This window comes from Anomaloglossus baeobatrachus, chromosome 4, assembly GCF_048569485.1.
Source record: "Anomaloglossus baeobatrachus isolate aAnoBae1 chromosome 4, aAnoBae1.hap1, whole genome shotgun sequence".
In the NCBI taxonomy this organism is placed as follows: domain Eukaryota; kingdom Metazoa; phylum Chordata; class Amphibia; order Anura; family Aromobatidae; genus Anomaloglossus; species Anomaloglossus baeobatrachus.
The window spans coordinates 126,494,667-126,513,064 of NC_134356.1; positions in this window are offsets into that span (position 1 = coordinate 126,494,667).

The following is an 18,398-nucleotide window of genomic DNA, read 5'->3' on the forward strand; positions in this document are numbered from 1 at the left end:
TAAAGCTAAAAATAAATGTTTGTTCCATGGTCATATGTACAGTGTGTAATACATTGGAATTTGTTTTTTTCGAGAAGTACTTCAAATTAGTAACATAATTTTTGAAATGCGCATAGAATATTGAAGAAAAAAACAGGGATTTGTGTCCGTCAATGTTTTTATGTGAAAGTATATGTTACAGTCTTGTGTGCATAGATGTGTCTATGAATGATTGATTGTTTGAGCAGCTGCAAATGCTCAGTCAGAGTACTTGGATCCAGGAAAAAAAAAAAAAAAAAAGGGAATTTTGGTTTTAACTTCGAGGTTATATTATATTATATTATATTATATGTATGTATACTTTTAGATAATAAGTTATAGTACATAAGTATAAATGAAGGAATTTATACCGGATATATATATATCTTATTCTTAGACATTTCTTTAGTATAGAGATATTAGGATTTTTTTATTAAGGGTTTATTCTGAAGAGTTACATTCTAGAATAAGGTTATAACGTTTTGATTTTCTTATATCTTTTGTGTTAGTCACTTCTTTTATTGGTACATAGATTGAAAATCATTTTTCTTTTCAAATATGGAAGTGATATTTATAATATGGTATTGAAGATATGCAACACAAATTTTAATTTAATTTAATCTAAACATATTAATTTTTATAATATCATATTTCATGATATTGAAAGGGGGAGGTTTGGTCTCAATCACACACATTTATATTTGATAAATATATGTGTTTACAGGATACTTTAATAATTAATATTTCAAGTACAAAGGAAGAATTGGGAATAAAAAAGTATATTTGAAGTATATCATGATGCATTTATATAAAGTATATCAGAATGCATTTATATACTAAGAGAAGTGTATTATTTGCAAGGTTACATGACTTAATTATTTTTATTGGTTACATTAAGGTTATCTGGTAACATTAAGGTTATGTATTATTAAAGACATAGGTGTTATATACATAGAAGGCCTTATTTTTATTTCAAGTTTTATTTTTATTCCGATTTTCATTTTTCTTTTTATTCCTATTTTTTATATTAATTATTATTTAATATTCACATTTTTAATCAAAATCTAAATTCTACAATTTTTATTTTTTCTTCAGATTTTAAATATCTCAATTGAGAAAACACTTCAATATTTAGTTCAGTAATATCTAATATAAGAATATTACTTTATTAAATATGAATCATATTAAAAGGGAAAAGTTCCACTTTTTTGGAAGAAAAGATATTTCCTTCTCATATATACAATTGTTTACTTTCTGGTAATACATTATTTTTATATTAGTATGTTAACACAATAAGGATGAAGCATTACTTATAGTTACACATTTCCTTATAGTAGGTTATTTAATAAATAATAGACAAATCAAATAAATTAAATTAGAGTAATAAAGATGGAAGATTAAGGTACATCTAGGTTTACCTTCCTATATTTACAAATAATATATATTATATTTTTAATCAATAATAATTTATAATGGGTATTGTTGTGTTTTGATGGTATCATCCAGTCTTTTCTAAAAGGTTATTTGCTTTGGTTTATAATTTACAAATGATCTAACTAATAAGCCACATTGTTGCCTTTCATATTTATAATATGATACATGTTATAGGTACACATTATATTGTTTCATATTTTACATTATATTTTGGTTACATTCAACACATTGCCACCTATGGGTTTGGAAGGGTAATGCACCAATGATAAAAAAGGTCATTACAAGAAAATACTATTGTCTATACCATTATGCAGCATTTTATCATTCTGAGTATCAATTATATTAATACTTTTACGATAATAATAATGACATGGTATTATAGTATTAGAGTTATGATACGCTGTGACATTTATTAGTGATAGTTATTGCCATATTTGGTATTTAGGTAGGGAATGAAGTCTTCAATCAAGATTATAGAAGATAAAACGACTTTATATTTTTCCTAAAGTTAAAAGGGATTCTGCAAAAAGGTCCAAAAGGTAACGTCTCAAATAAGACTGTGTAACATGCAAAATACACTTACCGTGCTTGCATCTCAAACATAGTGCTCCTATGGTTCCAAGATGGACAATGACACATGGTCTGAGCATTAAGACCTCCCTAAAGTTACTAAGAAGAGCAATGACGTGTTAAAGTTAACCCCTGTCGTGCTGACCAAGAACGTCTTAACATCTGTTCCTGGGTTATTTGACAACAGGCAGCATGAAAGGTGACTAGTGTAAATCACACTGCACAGACATCAAAGACTTTTGGCTATTCTTCTACATTCATGAACTGTGGTTTATCAACATTGGCTATGGACTTTGCAATAAAAAATAAAGTTTATGGACTGTGATCTAACAATGATAAACAATATGGGACTGTATGAATTGGTAACCATTCATTTTTATCAAAGGATTTATTTCTAAGAGACTGTGTTTATGCCGGATTACATCGGAGATAAGAAGACATCAGCTCAGAGGACATCATATGGTGACCGGATTTGGTTTTTGCATTTCTTTTTAGGTCTAGCGAAGTATAGTTATATACATTTTTATATGATTGATCAGTCACAGCCTGTCATAACATGAATCCACATTATTATATTATTGAACTTACATGAATAATGCAAATTAATTATTCTTCATCATTATTATTGATATTAATCCGCTATTGACAAATAAGGAAAGAAGATTTGTTATTTTAATAATGTATTAATTAATTTTCGGGGTTGCTCCACCCACTTCAAGGGGGAATTGTAAAATGATTGAAATTAATACATCAAGTTATCAAATATTTCATAGTAAGACATATACGTTCATAGTTCTGTTCATGTTGGAGGGCATAGGTTATTAATAAAGTTTATAAGGGATAAATATGCCCATATTGAATATACTTGAGTGATGAGCATGGAGGGATATATTTGAATCCTTCCCGAAGCTTTCCGAAGCTTTCCGAAGTTTCCAGAAGGTTACGTAATATGGAACTATATTCAACTGTGTTACACTAGAATGCCCTATATGGTCTGAACAGCTGGTATATAAGGCACGATGGAGGGGGCTACTGGTCGCTCTCCACACTGCCTGCTGTGAGAAGACTCCAGTGCTGCAAGATATGACACATTGTCCAGCCTAAGAGATGACATCTCCTGCATTGCCGTTCAGGACCCAAAGAAAGATGGGTAAAGACTTTCCATTGATCAGTATGGACTAAATGAACTCTTATTTTTGCGTAAGCTATCAAAGTATATTATTTTTTCCTTTCTGTAACTGAACCCTGGCAACCATTTTTAAATCGATAAAATACATTTATTTTTTACATTTTTGAGGTCTTTTCATTCATGCGCCTTTACGTATTTGAAGAAAAATATATTTAAGAGTATATTTTTTAACATCCATGTATAAGGTAACCCCATTAGTCCTCCATATAATATAATGCAGCCCCATAGTCTATATTGCATTATTCAGCCCCATAGTCCATATTGCATCCATATTGCATTATGCAGTCCTATAGTCCATATTGCATTATGCAGCCCCATAGTCCATATTACATTTTGTAGCCCCATAGTCCATATTGTATAATGTAGCCCCATAGTCCATATTGTATAATGCAGCCCCCATACAGTTTAACGCACCGCCATAGGCCTCTGGCCATCGTGTACTCACTGATTTAAAAAAAATAAAATAAATAAACAAACAAGTACTCACCTCTCCTTGTCCCCCTGCTCAGTGTTCTGTGCTCTGCAGTTTCAACACAGCAAACGCGCAGTAGTGACGTCACCGTGTCACCATTTTCTGCTGCGCTGAGACATCCAGCACAGGTTGGAGGGAGAATGATGAAGAATGGCCCGGAGCACTGTGCTCCATTCTTCTTCATTGCTGGGTGCGATGACGAGCGAAGACCCTCGGGTAAGGGTCTCATGGGCCCATAGCAGCCACGTTGGTCTGCTGTTACAGCGCAACTCCGCTCTCACAGAGAGGAGCCGGATGCTTCTCTGCAGGGTGGGCGCCGGGCCTCTACCCCTGCCGGGCCTGGTCGCAATGGCGATCTCTGCGACCGTGGTCGTTACGCCCCTGGCCACATGATTCATCACATATGATTTTGTCTGATGAAGGAGATGGAATCTGTAAAAACGCGTTCACAATAAATCACTGTCTGGGTATACTGTACCTAGATTGTCTTTATGCATGGCAGCGTGGTATTTCACCTTTTCATCGCCTCTTCATCTCAGTATTAGTTAACGTCACTATTGTGTCAAATGATGTCTTCTTCTTGATAACAGTCTTTAATGTTCCATGATATATCTATATGCCTTTGATATTTTTTGTACTTTTCTCCGGACTGATAATCTTCTGTAATGAGATCCCTGTATTGAAAGCTATTTGTGGACCATGGCTTTTGCTGTAAAATGCAACCAAGTAAATGTCTAACATGAGTTTAAATGAGATTGGCTAATTCTGAACACAACCACATCCCCAATTATAAAGGTGTTCACTCTTATGGAACCACATTTTTTTGTCATTTTTATTATCCCGTTTAAAATGATTTAAGCTTATTTCTTAATGTATTTGTATAGATTATAGATGACATTAAAGCTGGAAAGTAATTCTGAAATGCTTCTTCTTGGTATCATATTTTTACATGTCAAAAACCTGGCATTTAACAAGCGTATGTAGACTTAATATACACAGTATTCTGTCACACACTGATTCAGAATTGTTGTTTACAAGTCCCACCCCCCAAAGAAAATAGATATATGAGAGAAATCTATATAAGATTCTCACTGAATATCTTTACATTGCATCACAACAAAACATTCTTGTTGCATAATGCATACACAGTCTCAATGACCGTTATGTCATCAGCTGGCTATCTGACTTTGATGCGTCTCAAGAGCTGAGCTCCCATCTTTTCTGGCAGATAATGGCTGTGATATTCAGCTATCATGTACCCTTAAAGAGACTTTGTCAGCAGATTTCTGCAATATAATGAAGGCAGCATGCTGCAAGTGTTAGGGGTGCTTCACACATAGCGAGATCGCTACCGAAATCACTGCTACGTCACGGTTTTTGTGACGCAGCAGTGACCTCATCGCTGCTCGTTACACACAGCCCTGGTTCATTTTTTTTATTGTTGCTCTCCCACTGTGACGCACAGATCGCTGTGTGTGACAGCGAGAGAGCGACGAAGTGAAGCGAGCAGAGAGAAGGAGCCGGTGTCTGACAGCTGCGGTAAGCTGTAAGCAGGGTAAACATCGGGTAACCAAGGTGGTTACCCGATATTTACCTTCGTTACCAGCCTCCGCCGCTCTCGCTGCCAGTGCCGGCTCCCTGCTCTCTGCACATATAGCTGCAGTACACATCGGGTTAATTAACCCGATGTGTACTGTAGCTAGGAGAGCAGGGAGCCAGCGCTAAGCAGTGTGCGCGGCTCCCTGCTCTCTGCACATGTAGCTGCAGTACACATCGGGTAATTAACCCGATGTGTACTGTAGCTAGGAAAGCAGGAAGCCAGCGCTAAGCAGTGTGCACGGCTCCCTGCTCTCTGCACATGTAGCGACGTTATGATCGCTGCTGCTTCTGCTGTGTTTGACAGCTAAGCAGCGATCATAACAGCGACATACAAGGTCGCTGCTACGTCACAGAAAATGGTGACGTAACAGCGACGTCGTTGTCACTTAAAATAGAGACTATCTCACAGTCTTTTTTTGTTTACCTGCAATGTTAGCTTAAGCCTCTTATCATTATCATTAGTGGGTCTCAGCAGCATATGAGTTGTAGTCCGACTTCTCCCCCTCTGTGATTAGCAGCTTCTGTCTATGGAAATGTACACTGAATACTTGGTGTGGGCGGGAACAGCTCTCAGAGCTCTGTTACATGTAAAATCTAAAATGTTTCACTGTGTCAGAACGGCTTCAGCCATTAATCTACGTGATACATCGTTGGATTCAGGATCTCTTTATCAATATCATGCTTCTCTCAAATGAGGTGACAAAAACCTGCTGACAGATTGCTTTTAAGGCTGTTAACCTGATAAATGCAACTGTCAATCTCTGAAAGTGGCATTTACTGCACTTACTTTCCCCTTTATTAATACAGGATGTGATATTCAGCCATTATGTACCCTTAAAGGGACTCTGTCAGCAGATTTCTGCAATATAACAGCCCTGCATCTGTTATCTCACAGTCTTTTTTTTGTCTACCTGCAATGTTAGCTTAAGCCTCTTATCTTTATCATTAGTGGGTCTCTGACATGTGAGTTGTAGTCTGACTTCTCCCCCCTCTGTGATTAGCAGTTTCTATCTATGGAAATGTACACTGAAACCCAGTCTCTGAAAGTGGCATTTTCTGCACTTGTGGCGCCCTGGACAAGCCAGGTCGCCACAGGTACTACACCAACACACCCCACACCCCGGTTAGGCACACCAAAGTCAAACACAAAAATCCTTTTTGCCTTCCTCCAGGGGCTGATGTCCACACCAGGGGGTGGGCCAGGCGGTTGATCCCGCCCACCGAGGAGTTCACAGTCCTGGAGGCGGGAAAAGGAAGTAGATTAGTTTTGAGAGGAGTTGGAGTGAGAAGTGAGGTGGTAGAGGAGTAGTCTGACGGCGTCCGGGTGTGTGGCCCGGACGGTACAGCAAGGTTGGCAGACGGTGGTGACCGTCTGCAGGAGAGGCTAATTGGAGCGAACCGTAAGGACCGTGGACGGGCGGTGGCCCGACGGTACCAGATCGGGGAGCAAAGAGAAGCCAACACCATCCGGCAGGGCTTACGGACCCCAACCAGGCTAGGAATCGCCGTAAAACTGGTCAAATCCGTTAGCGAAGGGACCTCCCTGGTTTCCCAGCAGTGAAGACCTGATGGAAGGCAACAGCTCAAACCGTAAAGGGAAAAACAGTGATCACCTCCAAGGCTACAGTTCCCAGGGCCAGAGCCTGCGGGCAAAAGGGGCTCCCTCAGCATCCAACCAAGCTGGGGAGCGGGTTACCGGTGGGAAGCCATTGGAACCGTAAACACAACACAGGTGCAGGGAAAGGCAGTCACCACCAACCTACCGGGAGAGCTACTGCAGCCGTCTGTGGGACCCGTCCATCCAGCCGTTTGTTTTACCGGAGACTTTGCATTCATCATTGGCTGAGTGAGTACCACTGTGTCGTGCGGCACAGCGCTGCCCCCGCGACCCTGCACCTCACCAGGCCCCGTAACCCGCCTGCCATCTATCCCTACCCCCTCACCGGGCCCCGGGACAACCAACCCCCCTACCCACGGAGGGGAGAAATAACATCCAAGCTGCTCCCTGTCATCGCTCCCGGGATCCCCGTCCAGAGAAGCGGTGGTGTCAAACCTCACCACAACCGTGGGTGGCGTCACGGACAATATCCCTAAACCAAACCACCCCCTTTCACTCACGGGCGAGGAGCGCCGCTCGAGTCCCCGGGATCCGGCCCACCGCTCGAGCCACCACCGAGCAGCAGCAGCAGCAGCCGGACCCGAGCAGTGGGTGAGCGCAGCGTCCCCTCCTCCGCCCACGACAACTTGGCGTCACGAACAGGATCTTACCACTCTGCCATCTGGTAGAGGGCCGAAAAACTTGAGAAGCCGCCATTTTGGGCGCAAAAAGTCCTTGCTCGAGCGTCTTCCCGAGTAGTGGAGGCGCGAAAACCGAAACCCCGCCCCTGTAGAGGAGGAGCCGGAAAAAGACTAAGGGGGACGGATGGCGTCTGGCCGCATGTAGCTCGCGGCTATAAAAGCAGGGACGCCAGGACCCTGTGGCCATCTTTTTGTTGGTTCCTGGAAGAGGCCGCCGCAGCAATGTACCAGCCGTCCCACAGCACCGTAGCCCCCGCGCCTGGAACCGCGGCGTGGGTGAAGGTCCGGACAACCCAGCTCCAACAGCGGCTGCAGATCAGGATGCAACTCCTCTTGGAGGAGTGGGAGGCCGACATGGCGGAAGTGGTGGCGGCCATACGGAGACGCGAGGTGGAGGGAGTCTTGGAAGAGAGGGTAAGTGACCCACGCCCCTGTACCCCTAGTGGGTCGGTCATCGCGGCTGAGGGGCCCAGTCTACACCCGCTCGCCCTGCTACCTCCCCCGCTACCCGTGTTGGCTGCTGCTGCCCCGCCACTAGGCCCGCTACCATCACCACCGGTAGCGGTACCCCGCCCATCCGCCCAGGCGGACCGACCTGCAGCCGGGGCCCGTGACCGCTCGGAGCCGCTCCCGTGGAAGGTGCCGAAGTCCGAACCGGAGGCACCTGTGGAGACTTCCCCCGAACTGGTGCCGACAGACCGCTCCGTGAAGGAGGTCCAGCGGGAGCCGATCCCTGTGCCCATCCCCCACGCCTCGGCTGAGGCCGCGCCGGGTTGCCGCTGCAGGGCAGCACCCCAGGCCATGACACCGCGGGACCTTCCCCCCAGAATGCCAGTCCTGGGCAGCGTGAAGGAGGTCTCGCAGGGCCCGACCCGTGCGCCGGGGCCCACAGTAGCCCCTTACTGGGACAGAGGACAGACCCCGCTGGGCCAAGAAATTGCAGAGAGGGAGCGAAGGAAGGCAGAGCTGGTGGCCCGCACGATCCGGGAGAAGGAAAGCCTCCGCCAAGCCACCCTCCGTGTCCGGGGCCCGCTCTATGAAGGGCAAGTGAGGAGGTTTGACGTCCGTCGGGGCTATGGTTTTATATATGAGCCGGGCCTGGAGGCTGAAGTTTTTGTGGCCCGACGGGACGTCAATGCCCATCTGCCGGAAGACCACCCGGGCCGCAACCTGATGCCGGGAGACTTGGTGCAGTACACCAGGCAGAGAAATTAAGGTTAATTAACCCGATTTGTACTGCAGCTACATGTGCAGAGAGCAGGGAGCCGCGCACACTGCTTAGCGCTGGCTCCCTGCTCTCCTAGCTACAGTACACATCGGGTTAATTAACCCGATGTGTACTGCAGCTACATGTGCAGAGAGCAGGAGGCGGCAGCACAGGCAGCGTGAGAGCGGCGGAGGCTGGTAACGAAGGTAAATATCGGGTAACCACCTTGGTTACCCGATGTTTACCCTGGTTACAGCTTACCACAGCTGCCAGATGCCGGCTCCTGCTCTCTGCTCGCTTCATTTCGTCTCTCTCTCGCTGTCACACACAGCGATCTGTGCGTCACAGCGGGAGAGCAACAATAAAAAAACGTACCAGGGCTGTGTGTAACAAGCAGCGATCTCACAGCAGGGGCCAGATCGCTGCTCAGTGTCACACACAGCGAGATCGCTAATGAGGTCACTGCTGCGTCACAAAAAACGTGACTCAGCAGCGATCTCAGCAGCGATCTCGCTGTGTGTGAAGCACCCCTTAGTAATGTAAGACCCCCTTTTTTTTTTATTACCAAGAGGTGGTAACAATGATGACCTCCACTGCACTATATAAAGAGAAGGGCTGCACGCCAGTGACAGTGCACAAGGAATAAATGTAAAGCAGAAACTGCTGTATGAATACTGGCATGAAAAATACAATAGCTATATGTGAGAATGAAAATAAGTTAAAAAACTTACCAAGTATGGGAAGCTGAGACCCAGGCTATATATGTATAATGTGGACTGGCAATAGGTGTGGGTGGGGCCGGGTTCACAAACGAAAGATTTTAACTGCAAGAGAGGACATACATTAGCTAGGGACCCCAACGTAAGAGAATACCGTGACGAAGTGTTGGGGCTCTCTTGTATTGATCAATTCAATAGCTAAATTTCTCCTTATTCTTAACGTTCATAGCAGTTATGCAGATTCCATTGTCATATTTTCATACTCACATATAGTTATTGCATTTTTCATGTCAGTATTCACATAGCAGTTTGTGCTTTACATTTATTCCCCTTGCACTGTCACTGGTGTGCAGCCCTTCTCTTTATATAGTGAAGGTTTTTTTTAGGGTTTTTGCACCCAGTTCAGACTTAGAATGGTGTTCCAGACGTTGTTTCTTAATTGACCTCCGCTGCAATGACTTAGAGTCATATTCGCTGACGTGGACATGAATTAAATTGAAAAGGTAATTTTAAAGACCTATGAGTCAGTACATGATTGCACTGATGCCAGACACGGACTCCCAGCAGCTGTGATGACCATTGTCGGAAGTTGGAGTAGAGCAGTTATAATTCCGCCAGCTGCTTATTGTCGCGGGCGGGGAGGGCGCTGCGCTCACCACGCTCGGGTCCGGCGCTGCTGCGGCTGCTGCTCGGTGGCTCGAGCGGTGGTCTGGATCCGGGGACTCGAGCGGCGCTCCTCGCCCGTGAGTGAAAGGGGGTAGTTTGGGTTTGGGGAGTTGGTCCGTGACGCCACCCACGGTTTGTGGTGAGGTTGGGACACCACCGCTGCTCTGGACGGGGATCCCGGGAGCGATGACAGGGAGCAGCCGAGATGGTTCTCTCCCCTCTGTGGGTAGGGGGGGTTGGTGGTCCCGGGGCCCGGTGAGGTGACGGGGAGGCAGAGTTGGCAAGGTGCAGGGTCGCGGGGGCAGCGCGGTGCCAGATGGCACGGTGGTACTCACTCAGCCAAGAATGGATACAGAGTCTCCGGTAAAACAAATGGCTGGATGGATGGGTCCCGCAGCCGGCTGCTGTGGTTACCCCCGGAAGGTTGGTGGTGGCTGTCTTTCCCTGCACCTGTTGTGTATCTTCGGTCCCGATGGCTTCCCACCGGTAACCCGCTCCCCAGCTTGGATAGGTGCCGGAGGAGCCCCTTTTGCCCGCAGGCTCTGGCCCTGGGAATTCTAGCTGTGGCGGTAGCTGTATTTCCCTTTCTCGGTTTGGACGGTTGCCTTCAGTCGGGTCTTTGCTGCTAGGATACCACGGATGTTCCGGTCGCTAACAGATTTGACCGGTTTAACGGCGACTCCAAGCCTGGTTGGGGTCCGTAAGCCCTGCCGGTTTGTTCTGGCCTCTTTTCGCTCCCCGGTTCGGTACCGGCGGGCCACTGCCCGTCCCCGGTCCTACGGTTCCACGCCAATCGGCCTCTCCTGCAAATGGCCACCACCGTTTGCCAACCTTGCTCTTGGTGCCCGGGCCACGTACCCGAACACGGTCAGTCTGCTCCTCTACCACTACTTCACTCCTCTCCTGACTCCTACTCAGATCTCCACTCGCACTGAACTGCCTTCCTTTCCCGCCTCCAGGACTGTGAACTCCTCAGTGGGTGTGGCCAACTGCCTGGCTCCACCCCACCTGGTGGTGTGGACATCAGCCCCTGGAGGGAGGCAACAAGGATTTGTGTGTGACTGGTGTGCCTATCTCGGGGTGTGGGGTGTGTTGTTGCAGTACCTGTGACGACCTGGCTAGTCCAGGGCGCCACATTCCCCCTTGGTTAAATGCAGACCGTCCGCGGGCTGCCCGTTCATCACCGGTTTTATTTTTTTGTAAAACTGTAAAAGAGGTAGAAAACATGTAAACAGTAAACACAAGTATTTTTTATAAATCTTCCCATAACGGGAGGCACGGTACTTTTAACGTTACAACATATTTTATTAACAGTCGGCTTCCGCGCTCTCCCGCCCAAACAACCTGGCCCTGATGCTGCCCCTAAGAAGTGGGCAACACCCCTTGACCCCAGTCCATATCCAGGCTGCCCGAGTGGGTACGGGTACGGTATTTCGCACCCTACGGTCACTTCAGGGGACCCATGTCCTTGGGGGACCCCGAGCCCCCGGAGGATGACCACCGGTCCAGGTGGTGGCCGGGCCCCAGCCTACTCTGCTGCGGGCCCTTCCTCCAATCTGCCTCTCCGGAGGCAGCTACGGAATTAAGCCAATTATTTACATTCCACAAGTTTGTGGTTGCCCTGCAAGTTCTCGGGCTTGTCCGTAAGTAGTTCCTTATGCACGGTGCAAAGGGTCCCTACGGGGACAAACTTGAGTCAGTACATGATTGCACTGATGCCAGACACGGACTCCCAGCAGCTGTGATGACCATTGTCGGAAGTTGGAGTAGAGCAGTTATAATTCCGCCAGCTGCTTATCATGGGCGTCACATATTGTTGTTTCTATAAAATACTCTTGAAGAATTGGTTAAACCTTTCAAACACTGAGCAGAGCTCCAGACCAATATTTATTCTGCATCAGCTTTATTTTTATACATATCATAATGTTTACATATCAGCAGCTTCCAGACCCCCCTAATATGAGGTTTATTGTGAAGGGTCACAGCTGTAAGTGGAGCATCTGCCCATTTGGATGACTAAGTAAACATTACATGGGTTTAGATATGGATAGTCTGCACATTGTGATTATGATAAAAAGAAGATGAATCATTTTTATTAATACCTCTGCCACAATGTTGTCATTATTGGCTCAAATTGTGAAGGGTCTGTGTAATACATAGAACAAGCTTTATCATTCCCTGGAAAAACAATGTCTTACATACAGCCTGCACAAAAGATTACAATGTGGAGAAAAAGGGGAATTTAAGACATCCAAGAGCAATCTATGTAAGTAATGTGTTCCACCCTTGCAAGTCAGTAAGTATAGCAGTAGGCAGGGATATCAAGTACTTTATAGTCCAGCTTGAGGCATTAAAATGTTTTTTTTTCTAAAACTGCAATTTGTTTTCTGACTAGGGGTATAACACGGTGAGAAGTGATGATCAAGGGGGTGATTAGGATACTGGGGAAGGAGTTATCTGAATTCAGCTAAAAAACTGATTGTATTCACCGACAGCACTTGTAGTATCTCTCTTCTCTCCCAGAACAACTATCTGTCAGGGCCAGGTGGACGGGCAGACCCAGGAGGTGGAGCCACTGGGCCGAACTCCTTGATCATGGTAAGGGGTCCGGTAGCTGGAGCACTACAAGTAGCAGAGCAGTCCGTGCACAAATGGAGAAGTCCCTGGGACCACGGAGTCACTGAAGGTAGTCCGGGTGACGGAGCTCAGGTTCGGAAGCCGAGATGATGTCAGGCGGAGTCCGGAACCTTTGGAGCGAGATGACGGGTCACCGCAGGGATCCGAGATGGTACGGACTGTCAAGATGGCAGATGGACAGCGTTCGGGTTTCGGGATTCGGCAGGACCGGATGGCGAGGCAGGATCGGCTCTAGAAGAGAGAGAGGTGAGTATCTCACAAGAACACCAGGAGACCTGACTCCTAGCTTGAGAAAACACGAAGATCAGGCCCCGCCCACTTGGACATTAAACCCCTTTATACCCTGTACCTGTGTGCTTCATTTCCTGTTAATGGACGCTGGCCCTTTAAGAAAGGGTCAATGACCGCGCGCGCGCCCTAATGTGCATGCGCGCGGCCCGAGTGCCAGAAGCCAGAGCAGGAAGCTGAGAGGAGGAAGCAGCAGAGCCGGGCTGGGGCTGAGAAGCCGACGGGCGCCGGGAGCGGGGACCAGGACGCCGGGGACGCGCCGGCAATGGATGCTGGAGAGCGGGGAGCGGCGGTGACCGGACCGAGGAACCGGGGAGCGAGGCAGGTGAGCCGGGGAGCAGCGCAGGGGACCCGGGGAGCGTGACACTATCACGCTGCGGATTTACCGCGGATTTTGCCGCGGATTTACCGCGGATTTGCCGGAAATCTGCAGCAGCGGCACTTCCAAGCCATTTCAATGGCATTTTAGAAATGCTGTGTCCATGCTGCGGATTTTTCCGCTGCGGATTTGCCGCGGATTTTGATGCGGAAAAATCTGCAGCATGTCAATTGTTTGTTGCGGATTTTGGTGCGGATTTGGGTATAGAATGGGAAAAAAAAAAAAAAAATCCGCATCAAAATCCGCGGCAAATCCGCAGTAAATCCGCGGCAAATCCGCGGGTGCGGATTTGCCGCGAAAGTCGCGGATTTTCAGGCAGAAAAGTCTGCAGGTACATTCTACCGTGGACACATAGCCTAAGAGGAGAAAAGTGAGGCACAGCCCAAGTGCTGTCTTATTATTGGGGATGTTATCACTGTGATAGGGTAAATCCCAGTGATCAAATGTCAGGAACCAATGCAATTATTTCCTGACATTGCTGGGTGCCAGCCGCAGATCCTGGACAGCACACAGCGCATGCGCCTGCCATTTTGGAAAGGAAAAAGGAAGAGAGGGGCTGGGGATGACTTTTCCTGTATAAAGATACCATGGGGGGCAAGAGGGCCTTAGATCATGTCATAGGAGCGAGAAAAATGATTTTTATAGAGGATCGCACATTTCTTTTACATGATCGCTGTTCACCTAACCCAGATAGATTAACCCATGGAGTTTTCCAACTCTGAGGGACGCTATAGACTTATTCTTGATCAAACGGCGATGAGGGAATAAGGCTTCTTAGTCGCCACCATTTAAATGCATATCACAGCCATTAAGTGGTTAAAAAAGCAAAAAAGAGAGTAAAGGCCCCGTCATGAGCACTGTAAAAGGTGAATAGGCAGCGGTTAAGGGGTTAATGCAAGTTATTCCCTAATAAAGTAGCTTAATCGTTCCGCACTGAATCTGAAGTCACATACTTTAGAGAAATCATTCTCAAGCTCAATCACTCTATTTCAGATGCTTTTAAAGATACTTTCATTTCCTCAGCTGCAATACAACCTTCTACTCTCTAATTGATCAACCCCCTTCATGGCATATGGCATACTGTTACGTCATATGTCGTGATGCTGCCTTTAAAGAGATCTAACAGGCCGAGCCTGCATCTTTCCCACCACCTGAGGACTGATTTAATCGGAGATCCGCCGGCTGCTGTTAACCAGTTAAATCCTTCTGTCAATCTTGGACAGCAGGATTTAATATGCACTAGAAGGGGGGCGCGTGATTCCCTACTCCCATCGGTGCGCCCATGATGTGATCGCGGGGTGCTGATGGTTTGACATGACAGCCAGGGGTTAGCTGATGATCCCTGTGTCTGTCATTATGATCCTCTGTGAATGCTGGCTGGGAGCCGGCATTCATAGGAGTTTGTGATTTGTCCTGTATACAATAGGGCAAAAATGATGCACTGCTCTGTATAGAAGAAGTGATAAGACAATTACAGCTTCAAGTTCTCTAAAGTAAGAAGTAAAAAAAAAATTGGAATAAAAAAACTAAAGCAAGTTCAATCACTCCCTTTCAAACAAAAAAAGCAATACGTATTTAGTAAGGGGCAATTGTCGATGAAGTCGCTCGGTGGGGCAGCACTTATTTAATGATTGAGCAATTGCTTTAACTAAAACTATTTCTTATAGATATGGCAAACCCTCATCTAACCCTAAATGAAGGTCAATGGACACAGGTGGCTGAATTGAAGGAATTGCTTAATCACTCATTTACCATGACTAAAAAATTACAAGTTGAGGATTTAACTCTTGGTATTTTCATAAGGGAGTAGAAGAACTTGCTATTTTGCCTGTCCCAAAGAGGAGGTTTAATCGCAGATGGCATTTCTGCTTCAATGAAACGGAGAGAGACACAGCTATTGGAAAATAAAATTCTTCTGGCAGCTGTTTATGTGGACCCAAGTCATTGTATACTGCTTGATGATCAACAGCTTACTAAATGAAAAGAAGCTCTGACTGAGGTAGCAGTTAGGATGAGTGGCCTACAGGACAGCCAGGCACAAAAGGGCTTGGATCCTGACAGTGCTACTTATGCCATATCTTCATCCTCATCAGATGAGGAGTTTAACTGTGACAAGTATTTAGATCACATGGAGTAGGCAAAGCATTGCCGCAAGGAAGAAGATTTTAGTCCATCTCCTATAGCAGCAGATTGACCAGATTTCAGCAAATTGTTTCACTTTCTCTCAAAGAAATAGAAAGATTCAACCATTCATCAAAACTGACTGTGCATGAGGCAATTCCTTTATACCTGGACATTGTTAGAGATGTTGCCCATGTAGTTACGGCTTTGCCTCCAACCCAAGTTACTGTAGAGAGGTTGTTTTCTAGCCTTAAAATTATTAGGTCAGTTTTGAGGCCATCTGCGAAGGAGGATCTGATGGAGGCAATTCTATTTCTTAGAACAAATTCAAAGACTGCACAAATGTTATTTAGTATGTTTTTGTTGAAAATGGTTTTTTTTGCCACTTACATAGTTTATTACATAGTATTTGCACACATTATATATATATATATATATATATATATATATATATATATATATATATATATATATATGCAATCTATATTACATAGAGTATTACATATTTACAGTTTATTACAGTTTGTGTTATAAAGTTGTATTCCAATAAATATATTTTATGTTCTATCTAAATATCTTGATTATTGTATCCTAAAAATGATTAAATGTCTGTTCGCATTGTACTACAATAAATTTTTCACTTAAATATAAGAAATATATGTGGGAGTCGGAGTCGGAGTTGTGGAGTCGGAGTCGGTGCAAGGGATATTGAGGAGTTGGAGTCACATGTTTGGTTTACCGACTCCACAGCCGGGCTACTTAACTGTTGTAGGAGCAGCTTAACCGTATGGGACCCAGAAAGTGCCCATCAAGCCAATCTAACTTGTGGGAGGGCTTCTGGAAGCATGGGGTGAAATACCTCCAGATTACCTCATCAAACTAACAGCTAAAATGCCAAAGGTCTGTAAATCTGTAATTGCTGAAAAAGGAGTATTCTTTGACGAAAGCAAAATTTGAAGGACAAAATGATCATGTCAAGTAAAAATCATTATCTCTAACCTAGTCAATGTCTGGACTATATTTTCTATTCACTATGCAACTCATCTATATATATAATTGCCTTATTCTGTTTGTCTGTCTGTCTGTCATGCTTCAAAATTGTGTCCTTCCGGTGACATTGTGTCCTTACGGTGACACAAAGCTGATTGGCCGCTGGGCTCGCCATGGCCCCGCCCCCCCACACAGATTGGCCGCTCGCCCAGGCTGCGCCCCCACACGGATTGGCCAGCCGCTCGCCCAGGCTCCGCCCCCCCCACAGATTGGCCTCTCGCCCCAGCACCCTGCAGGCATTGGCAACTCGGCCCCGCCACGCCCCGCCCCCCTCACGCAATGGATGCTAGCTCTGCCCCCCTCCCCCCTCCCGCGCATTCCCCGAACTGACACGGTCACGGCTCCCAGGTGAGATCTGTACAACCCCCCCCCCCAACGGGAGCCCACATCAGCGTACGCCGCCAACCCAGCCGACACTTACCCTCGCATTGCTGGCCTTGCCGCCGTATGCTGGTGTGGGCTCCCGTGCGAGTGGGGGACGTGATGCGCTGGTAACCATGGTAGCATAGTTACCAGCACATCAAGGTCCTGCAGCGGCGGAAGATCCACACGCACACACATAACAGCACACACACACACCATACACACACATCAGATCACACTCACTCTCACAAACACCTCACAAACACCTCACACACACCTCACACACACACATCACATCGCATCCACACACTCACAGCATCTGGCGATATCGCTTGCTTCTCGGCCTCGATACTGTGCTGCTGTGACCTTCCAGGACCTGACGGAGGATCACATGGCCAGAAGCATGTGGTATCTCCGGATGTTGTGAGTATCAGCGCGTATGTGCGATTTCGTCAGTGTCTGTGTGTGTGAGTGTATGCGATCGGGTGTGTGTGAGTGTATGCGATCGGGTGTGGGTGAGTGTATGCGATCGGGTGTGGGTGGGTGGGTGTGGGTGAGTGTATGCGATCGGGTGTGTGTGAGTGTATGCGATCGGGTGTGTGTGAGTGTATGCGATCGGGTGTGTGAGTGTATGCGATCGGTTGTGTGTGTGAGTGTATGCGATCGGTTGTGTGTGTGAGTGTATGCGATCGGGTGTGTGTGAGTGTCGGCAGAGGAGCACGGCGTGCTGGAGGAGGCTGGGAGCAGAAAGGCTGATCTTGGGGAAGGCTGGGAGTGGGAGGCTGATGCTGGGGGAGACTGGGAGGGGAAGGCTGATGCTGAAGGAGGCTGGGAGGAGAGAGGCTGATCCTGGGGAAGGCTGGGAAGGGGAGGCTGATGCTGAGGGAGGCTGGAAGGAGAGAGGCTGATGCTGGGGGAGGCTGGAAGGAGAGAGGCTGAGGCTGGGAGGAGAGAGGCTGATGCTGGGGAAAGCTGATGCTGAAGGAGGCTGGGAGGGGAAAGCTGATGCTGGGGAAGGCTGGGAGGACGGAGGCTGGGAGGAGAGAGGCTGATCCTGGGGAAGGCTGGGAGAGGGAGGCTGATGCTGGGGGAGGCTGGAAGGAGAGAGGGTATGCTGGGGGAGGCTGGAAGGAGAGAGGCTGATGCTGGGGGAGGCTGATGCTGGGGGAGGCTGGGAGGACGGAGGCTGGGAGGAGAGAGGCTGACCTGGGGAAGGCTGGGAGAGGGAGGCTGATGCTGGGGGAGGCTGGAAGGAGAGAGGCTGATGCTGGGGGAGGCTGGAAGGAGAGAGGCTGATGCTGGGGGAGGCTGGGAAGAGAGAGAGGCTGGGAGGAGAGAGGCTGATGCTGGGGAAGGCTGGGAGGAGAGAGGCTGATGCTGGGGACAGA